This window comes from Schistocerca cancellata, chromosome 2 (genome assembly GCF_023864275.1).
Source record: "Schistocerca cancellata isolate TAMUIC-IGC-003103 chromosome 2, iqSchCanc2.1, whole genome shotgun sequence".
NCBI lineage: Eukaryota > Metazoa > Arthropoda > Insecta > Orthoptera > Acrididae > Schistocerca > Schistocerca cancellata.
The window spans coordinates 35,427,958-35,438,424 of NC_064627.1; the positions used below are offsets into that span (position 1 = coordinate 35,427,958).

The 10,467-nt window shown below is 39.0% G+C and overlaps 1 non-coding gene across 1 annotated transcript; it reads right to left on the reverse strand.

Annotated features, from left to right (window-relative positions):
- Nucleotides 1-598: 598 nt before the first annotated feature.
- On the reverse strand, nt 599-671 carry Trnaa-cgc (transfer RNA alanine (anticodon CGC)). The gene has a single exon. It is a non-coding gene; the product is annotated as a tRNA-Ala (tRNA).
- Nucleotides 672-10,467: the final 9,796 nt, after the last annotated feature.

Below are 10,467 nucleotides of genomic sequence, written 5' to 3' on the forward strand. Positions count from 1 at the left end.
TTTGTTCGGCTGAAGCCGCACTTCAGGTTTCTGCCGCCAGAGCGCTCGAGAGCGCAGTGAGACAAAATGGCGACAGGAGCCGAGAAAGCGTATGTCGTGCTTGAAATGCACTCACATCAGTCAGTCATAACAGTGCAACGACACTTCAGGACGAAGTTCAACGAAGATCCACCAACTGCTAACTCCATTCGGCGATGGTATGCGCAGTTTAAAGCTTCTGGACGCCTCTGTAAGGGGAAATCAACGGGTCGGTCTGCAGTGAGCGAAGAAACGGTTGAACGCGTGCGGGCAACTTTCACGCATAGTGATGTGAAAGATTCAGTGTTTAAACCTCCGCTACCAAGAAACGTGCCAGAACTGCGAGCTCGCATCAACAATGCTTTCGAACTCATTGATGGGGACATGCTGCGCCGAGTGTGAGAGGTTAGTTAGGTTAGTGTGTTGTTTAACGTCCCGTCGACAACGAGGTCATTAGAGACGGAGCACAAGCTCGGGGTAGGGAAGGATGGGGAAGGAAATCGGCCGTGCCCTTTCAAAGGAACCATCCCAGCATTTGCCTGAAACGATTTAGGGAAATCACGGAAAACCTAAATCAGGATGGCTGGAGACGGGATTGAACCGTCGTCCTCCCGAATGCGAGTCCAGTGCGCTAACCACTGCGCCACCTCGCTCGGTGTGTGTGAGAGGAACTTGATTATCGGCTTGATGTCTGCCGACTCACTAAAGGGGCACATATCGAACATTTGTGAATGCCTAAAAAAACGTTTTGAGTTTTTGTATGTGTGTGCAAAGCATTGTGAAAATATCTCAAATAATAAAGTTATTGTAGAGCTGTGAAATCGCTTCAATCATTTGTAATAACCCTGTATATTTATCAACTATTCTGCTCGGATTTTACAAACGGTAAAACCTGTGTCGGTGTCTGATATTTTTGTAGTACTTTGTTACTTTTATTCTTTAATCATTCCACCGAAAACTAAAATGAACAGGATATGACAAAGAGGTCAGCAGTGATCGAGTGAGTTCACGGAACAAGCAGCAAATCTTACCTGTGGATGCGAAGTGGGCGTATGAAGCAATGAAGCACCGACTCACTAAATTCCTGAAATTTTGTTCGGTTATTAGTGTCCCTAGAAACGAAACTTGGCTGGTTGTCATTCTGATTACTAATTTCAATACTGCAGTGTCGTGTGTGATTTTGTCGTTGTAGGTAAATTACACCATTACGATATTGCTACAATTCTGATTCATACTGCCGTGTACGGATGGTTTCTCGTGACCGATCAAGCTGCGTGTGCACAGCGCAGCTGCACGCATTTAGGTATCACAGGATGTGTATCATCCACTTATGGTCAATTAGAAGATGGTCTGACAGTGTGCAGACATAATATGGCCGTCAAATTTAACGTGGCCGGTATTCATGAAAGGGCACCCGTGAAAGCAAACGTGCGCGTTAGATTCATTTTAAGAAGAAGAGAACTGTAAATCTGTCACTATTACTGAAGAAATCTTCCTTTGTAAAATACTTACAGCATCACACTTCCTATAATGAAAACGTTAGATTTTACGACTGTTAACTACCAGTATCACCAGTGACTAAATATTGTGTGTGGTTTTGGTATAAAAACTTCAGTTGCTTAAACAGATGTATGCCAGAAGTTTGTGTGCGAACGAAATTCTTGCTACTGTGTTTTATACAAGTAATTTCTTATATGTAAGTGAGGAGTCACCATATAACATCAATGAATGAAATGTTACTCTACCGAACGTTGGCAAATATCCTTACGGAGAAGTAGCGGAGCCGCAATGTCTTAATAGGTTTTGTATACCCTATTCCTAGTTTATAATGAATACGCACACGTTTCTGTGAGTGCAGGTACTTTTCACACTGTAAACCTGGATGCGCTGTGATTTCTTTTTTCTTCAAAGTTTAAAGCTAGCTTGTTTGTGCAAAACCACATAACAACTTTGGCAAAAACACCATTTATTATTTTCGCTATTGATGCGTCTTTGTTCGCTCTGAGAACAGTGCTTGTATTAGCTGCAGAAGTGGCTGTTTGTGACTACTGACCAAAATGTATGGGACACCCACTACGAATTCTCCCCTTGAAGGTGATGTGGCGTCCCAGTTCGTATCACTAGATCATCCTAGTGTAGCTTCTTGCGTATTTCTTGCTTAGGAACTTCACCACCCATTTGATGAAGCAAGTATCCCGTAAAAAATTAATTTGTCTAATAGAATATTATGATTATCATTTTCACATGTTCCCAGTAAACCATAGCAAATACTAGCTGTCTGTTATGGGCTGAGCTTAAGTGTAAATAGCTGTCTCATTAGAGTAGCTTTTGAATCTCAGACTGTGATTGATAATGTATGCCATTACTACACACTTTGCATTACCTTCTTAAAAATTATGAACAATGATGCAAGGAAAGGAAATGGCTTGCAGCTGTTGGCACCTGCGGCGTCACCTTTCTTTAGAGAAAAGCCTAGCGATTAGGTATTTCAGTCTGTCTGGGAAAATTCTCGGAACGGCACATGTAGCAAGCAACATTACACATTAAATGAGTACAGCTATTAACGTCTTACTGGACATATTTCAGCTGCACGCGGACTGTTACTTTTGAGGATCACAATGATAGTCTTTATTTCCGATGAGAATTCGTGAAACACTTTCATTTCGCTAAATGTCCTCTGTATTTCTTTTTCACTGTATTGTTTTATTTTTCTTCGGAACTTATTGAACGAATTTTCTCATATACTGTTTAAAATAAATGCTAAGGATATCTGCTAGACATAAACCGCGTTTTTTCAGTGTTCCCATTCCCTTTAATAGAAATAGTGTCATTTTCTACAGTTTCTTTCACTGATTCTGTTTTAACAATACTCAGTTTACCGATATTATTATAACCTGTCAGTATCTGATACTGTGTACATAATCATGGGTGCTTAGGAGATTGGTCTCACTATTTTACAGTACAGTTTACAACGTGAAAGTACTTCTGAGTCTGACCTGCTCACGGAATTTTTTTATGTCCTTTTCTCTTCCTGAAGCACTTTAATACTTGAAGTGTTCGAAGATTTCTTCCAAAATTTTCTACAACTGCACTGAATTAGTTTTTCTGGAATACTGCTATGGAAATGGATCCTAACTTATTGAGAAATTTTTTGAATTTAGATATTTGTTTTGCACCATTTCAGTTCAGTCAAAATTTTGTAAATAGACAGTGAAAAGATCACCGTTGCTCCCTTATGTCTTAGTAACAAACACAAGAGATGGAACGTTGCTGAGAGCACATAACACATGCCAGCAATAAACACCCTGTCTGTTGGGACTGGGTCGATCTTCCCGAAAGTTTCTGAACGGGCATAAGGTGTGGGTACGCTGTCCAGTACACTCTATGGCTGTTTGTGGAGCCCTTAGACAAATAGATTGCGCTTCAAGATGGGAGACGAGTACGTATTCGGTACGTCTGACGAGAGTGTCTTTCGAAACATGGAGGACACACTACTGGCAGCTGCTGAACAGAATGTGTGCACCCAAGGCAAATCGTAGCTCACATCGACACGAGTGATCCAGATGCTACGTGTGTCCATGAAGTACCTGTACTAAGAATATTCACTGCTGTTGTGGAAGTGACGTTGCTGTTGACATCATATTAATAAAATTATTACATTACAAACATCGTTGAACTGCTGATTCGTTTCCGTCGACAAACTTACCACATCTCACTGTACGTGTTGCATTGCTAAGGTTGACGTCAATACTAAAAACATATAAAAACCTTATTGTGGTGTACCAATGTATGTTTGTATCCTCTGTATTATTTGATTTCAACCTGACACTAAAAATATTGTAAGACATTGTTGTATTGCAGTATTGTTTGCCTTGGTGCCAGCATTGTAAACACTATCACACATCTTTGCATGTACGGCATTGTTAGTGTTGTATCTGACACAAAGTAAATCAGCACACACTGTGGCATTTTGTATATAGATAATGTCGGCATTGATACCAATAAAATTATCACATGTTCTATGTTCTGTGTAGTTGCAGTTTGCGCTGGCACTGAAAACATTATCTCACACAGTGAATTGTATTCTTTGTTTCAGTGACAGTATTACAAACATTTTACTACGTGCTCTGTCAGACTCAACACTAAAACAATATCACATATTGTTGCAGGGTCACTATCATTTGTGACATGATCCAAAGTAAAGACATTATCATACACAGTTTTATTGCTATGATCTTGGCAGTAATACTAAAAACTGAATTTAAAAATGCTACTGCACAATGTTTTATATGTTGTATAGTTTTAGTCAGCTACATACTGTTCATATACGAATTGATGCTAAATCATTATCACATGTTGTTTGACTGCTGTTCATCACAGTGCCACTACTATAGACACTGTCACATATTTCTATATATATTTTATTATTTCTGTCTGCTTAAACACTATGAGCCACTACATTATGTTCTGTTACTTAGATTAAAAATAGTGTTAAATATTTTATGTTCTGTATTGTTGTGCAGTGTCAACATTAACAATAGTATAATGCATTTTTATGGCTCCACACTGCTTCTGTCAGAGCCAACAAATGAAACATTCTCACAGTTTCTGTATGCCTGTGTTGTTTGTCTCTGTGCTGAAACTGAAAACATTACCAAACACTTGTATGTGCTGTACTGTTTTAGTGTGCTCTGGCACTAAAATTATTAATGCATAGTTGGTTGTTTAACCCTAAAATGACTGTGAAACATTGTTGTACATTCTGTATTATTTGTGATGTCACTGTTACTTGTAATGTTATCACATATTCTTTCATGTATTGTACTGCTTCTGTTGGTAGTGACCCTAAAACAGTAACATTGCCATGTGTTCTGTATTTTTCGTGTTACTACTAACACTAAAATAATTATGATGTATTGTTGTGATGCTATACTGTTTAAGTCAGGGTCATACTAGAAAAGTGGTACGTAGTGTACTGTTTTCGTGAGTACTGTCACTGTCAATATTACAGCACATAGCATTATAAATATTTGTGCATGTTCTGTATTATTTGTTTCAATACTGACTCTATAAACACCACCAGATTCTCTGTATTGCTTTATTTTTCCTTTTGGATCCCTACTATAAATATATCTACACTTCGTTGCAAGTTCTTTGTGGACAAAACTAAAAGCATTCCACATGTGTGTCAGAGCCACCGCTAAAAACATAATCACATACTGTATTTTCTGTATTTTTATGTCTGGGTGGACTGAATTATCTCAGATCATTGTATAGGGTGTATTGGTTGTTATGTTATTGATGAACCTGTTGAAGGCTACAATAGTGAGTGTGGCAGTGCTGTAAGGTTCTGTCAAATGAGTCTAATCTCGCTTATTATTAGCAAATGAATTTTATTTTTTGACAAAAGCTTGATGATAGATAATTTCTTGCTTAGTTCTAGCTCACAGGTAAGTAATATACTACATATAAGAACGTAGGCTTCCTCGGCCGGTGTGGATGTGGAAGTATACAGAGCTGCCGAAGGTAAACTGGGACACAAAGTGTACGCACACTATTCGGTACTTGCACGCAGAGAGCCACCACCACCCAGCTCAAAAGTGTTGTGTTCTGCATACGTTAACTGCCCGAGCGATGAAAATAACATCAAAGAAGAATTAAAGGAGATACAACACACGTTTCGTGCCAGCGGCTATGATGACAACATCATAAGAAAGGTAGCTAAAGCCAAAGGGAGCACAACACGAGAAGAATGCAAAGAAGAGAAGCTTCCACTGGTACACTTCCCATATGTAAAAGGCGTCAGTGAACGACTAGGCAACGTCCTCCGCCGACGAGGTTCCAAACCGATTTTTCGAAGCAGTCACAGGATCCACGAAATGCTAGTTTCCGCCAAGGATGTCGTCAACAATCTTAACACTGCAGGTGTTTACGAACTACGGTGTGAGCGTGGAGCTTCCTACATAGGAGAAACAGGGAGATCTGTCAGCTTACGAGTAGCAGAACACGAACGCTACGTACGATTACAACAACATAATAAATCGGCGATAGCGGAACACCACCGTGACTGTGGACAACCTATCAAGTTCCAGGAAGCCCGAGAACTGGCGAAAGAATCGAGGATGCGAGAACGAAAAATACGGGATGCGATCGAAATTATTAAGCAGCCTGACAACATCAACAGAGAAGATGGCTACAAACTCCCGGCGTCCTGGCTGCCGGCCATCCCAGTCCAACGGGCCGCGAGCGGTCGCGGGGCAGAAGCTGCACGGGACACAGACGTATCTACACAAACAGCTGTAGAGCAACTGTCAGTCCAGTTCCGCGCACACCAGGAGGAAAACATGCCGACCAGAAGCCGAACGCTGATTGGCGGACAGCTACCAATCGTTGACGACATCGACATCCACGAATAGCCTCTTTCCTTCCATCTTCCCTTACGTCATGACTAGCCAATCATATAAGAGGGCCAATTAAAAGTTTTACAACAGTGACGTCAGACATCGATAGTCTGTAATAAATCGAAGCACCCATCCCCACGCAAAACCAGTCGTGCCCTGAGGAAGGCCGTTGCAATTCGGCCGAAACGTCGTTTTAGTTTATTATTGTTGTTAGTTTTTAGCAATGACGCTGCATAATACCCAGAAGAATTTTAATCAATATAGTACATATTTGGCTATGTGCAAACGGAGAGTCAATAAAAATACAGTCTAAACAGTACATCAATTGTCATAGCCCTTTGTAAAAAAAACTACGTTTTACATAAAAATTTGTGTAAACATTTGCGGCCAAAGACTCGATGTTCACATTTGTATTACCTGTGTAATAGAAGAAAGAGCAGCCTTGAAATTTTTTTGACAGCTCCTAGGACAACCCTGGTTGTTCGCACTTCTCTTTCCTCTTTCAACTTCCATAATATAACATCGTGGGCTGTCGTCGTAGTAAGTTCACAATATACTAACTTAGTTTGAGTTACTTAAGTGCTGCTTAATTATTAATCCTCCTTTACACATGTTTAACTTCATTATTATTTGTATTATTAGTTTTAATTTTCAGTATTTCTAGCAGGGAAGATAAAACACTTCGATGTGGCGCCGATTCGCCATTGGCGTGATTTTATTACTGATGTGCATACATTCTCACCTATTGTACGTGCATGATTTGCAGTCATTCAGAGAACAAGTACGAGATTTTTTGTTGTTAATCATACAGCATAGAGCGACTACCCCATCGTGATATGCAAATTACGTTTCCGAAAATTCAATCGACCACAAATTCTGTTGCACCGCTTCCAGCACCAATCTGGGATCACAATCTTCATTCTGGTAAAACATTACAAAATATTTGAGGAAGCCATCTTACACTGGCGACTGTGATAGAATAACTAATAGATAAATCTTATTGTATGCAATTGTCATCGTATTCATTCTACTAATTCTTTATCGTTCTCATCATCGATCGATCGCTCAGGTTATTATTATTGCATGAACATATAAACCTAATGAAAACTGGAACTGAAATCAACATAATAAAAAAAGGGTAATATGAAAAGAAACCAATAATAATCCGGGACCAGAATGAAGGTATTTGAAGTAAGAGAAAATTCATTATTGCGCTTTGCTGCTGGAAGTAGTAAGTGCTACGCTGCGATCTTATGCTTCGTTATTTAGGCACATCAGTAGTTTATTACTTTGTAGCTTGGTTAGTAACATACTGTCATACAGCGTAATACAATACAGTAACACTAATTATCTTAACAGCATGCAGTTTAGCTGGTGTAAGATGTAAGATCTCGTTGCATCTCGCGTGTACTGGCGTACCGCACTATCGACATAAATGATATTCGTGCTAAGGTTATTCAGCAGCGGTGTTGGTATTTTCATCGTTAGTAAATATCATTTGCTATATAATGCTTTATTGCGATTCATCAAAATTTTGTTATTATGGTGAAAACGCAAAAACTGGAATGTCAGAAACCAATTAATAGTTCATCTTTCGACGAAGAAAGCAACAAAGTCGAAATGAACGTAAATATGGCCGATATTAACGCTGCTGTGAGTGAAAGTAATTTACATTCCGAAAATGCCACAGTGCAACAAGATGTGTAACCATCACAGAGGAACGAATGGTGACGAACGGAATAACTCGATCTTCAGCCGTCCCTGCATTCCCTGCAGCACGAGCTTTCAGCGGACCCGATTTGAAACAAATGTTGTTAAAATGTTAACCAAAGTGATGACCTCCCAAATGACCATTTCCAAGAAATGTGAAGTGAATACTAAAATATAGACTCTTAAAACTGACCACTACAGGTGACATGCCCACCCCTAATACAAAAAAAAGTGCGCTCTTAGAATTGATATGATCCCGTTCAAAGATGAAATCAGTGAAATTTCTGCAGTGGCTGAAATGACCATAAAGTTTGAAGAAGCAACACGAAATATCTCAGCATAAAATTCAAATGTATGTAAACCGATAGAAAACTCTATATATGATTTCTTTACCCTACTATTTGACAGGGTATAACTGACAGGTGGCTGCAATAACGCAGAAAATCTAGAAAATTAGTTTGCTGTCTTGCTATTTGCAGACGATGACTTGTTCTGTAATGAAAATGTTTACTCTATATTCGTAGTTAAACGAAATACAATGAAGTACTATCACAAGATAAATTTGTCACATATATGAGTAATGTAACTGTTTTGGAAAAATTTAAAAGAACTTACATAAAAAGTACCGGAATGGCCGTACTATGTCACGTTACTAATGAACACAATGCAACATGAATTCAAGTTCGATGCATTCAGTACATGTCCTCATTTACATTCATTTGACAACATGTATACAAATTTCAATAATGTTTTAGAAAACAGGAAAGAACACTCTGAAACCAAGTACCACAGTAATTTAACATACAGAAATGTATCTTTTCACAACCAGCCCTACGATCTGGAAGCCGTGTATGCCTTTACAACAATTTCATGCACTGATAACTTTGTACCTAACATCAACCAGTTTAGCAAAACGCATGAATCAGAGCATAACAAGTCACTGTCCTATCACCTAAGCTATTATCCAATGGCAGTGAAAAAAATTTCTAATGTTTCCATGTTGTGAAGCATTTTATTTAAACACAAACACATAACTACTCTGGTCAGAAACGCCGTTCAAAGATTTTATTGCTAACGATATTTCAGTCATACGGAAACTTATTCATGGCTCTATGACAGCAAGAAAAGAAAGAAATGACTGCCAGTATTGGTCAAACTGTCACTCGCATTAAGATGACTTTGCACTGTCATAAGTAACATACAAACAAAACAGAAAAAGAAAAAAACACCAAAGGTACGCCATGCTACATTCTGAAGTGCAGCAGACAATGTAACTAATCTACCACTAGTAACAAATAAATATCATTGAACGGGCACAGTATGAAACATTACGCACCTTAACTGGCATCATAAAGGGGAAATACTTCGTCACAAGTTAGTTACAAGAACCATAATAAACCAGGCAGTAACCAGACAGATCCTATCTGCTTATTAAGATATAAGAAAAACACGTATGTTCGCCATGAGTTAGCAGAAGAAAACACGAAATGTTTTGGCACTAAGAATAACGTGGTACTGGCCACAACTCAAGCTGTTATGGGTGCCGTACCAAACACAATTGTTATAGATACAGGGACAAAAATATGTACTTTATCATACAAGTTGTATAATGCGATCAGGGAATTAGGCCCTATTCATTATTTTACTGTCGAGAAATGCCGAATCATGAGTGCAGTTGGAATGGAGTCACATGGGGCTAGGACGCAGATTTTTGTAAGAATTGAGCTGGGTTCCTAATATTGATCATTCAGTTACTGACTGCCTGATGGGCGTAGATTTTCTGGGGAGAAACAGATTTCTCTGTAGGAAAAAGCTTCTTGACGTACAATGGCATAACTATTGAAGTAATTCCGGACAGACAAAAGTTAAAACATAGCAAACAGTGACAGACTTATTGTACACAATTCTTACACAATTATGACAGTCAGAATGTTAGTCATCCCGTTATATGCTTCGCTATTACATTATTTACAGGCATTTACATAAAAACCAAGTGTCATTAAAACCTATCTTTGCAATATGGAAGTCCAACCCCATGATGTATTTTGCCACAACACATGTATGATTCCCTGGTCAAAGTGAGTAGCAGTGAGAATGGAACATTATTGAACCATCTACATCACCATACTGTAGTCCATTGTTAGTGGTAACCAAGCCCAACAGAGGTATTTATCTCGTGTTAGGTCCACGAGCCATAGATAAAATAATTGTACCTGTATGCACAAAACATGAAACTTTTGATGAGCAGTTAAAGAAATTCCACGGTGTCAGACACCTTACAAGTATCGATTTAAGGGTTCATGCTGGCAGGTTACATTAACTCCAGAATCGAGCAAGT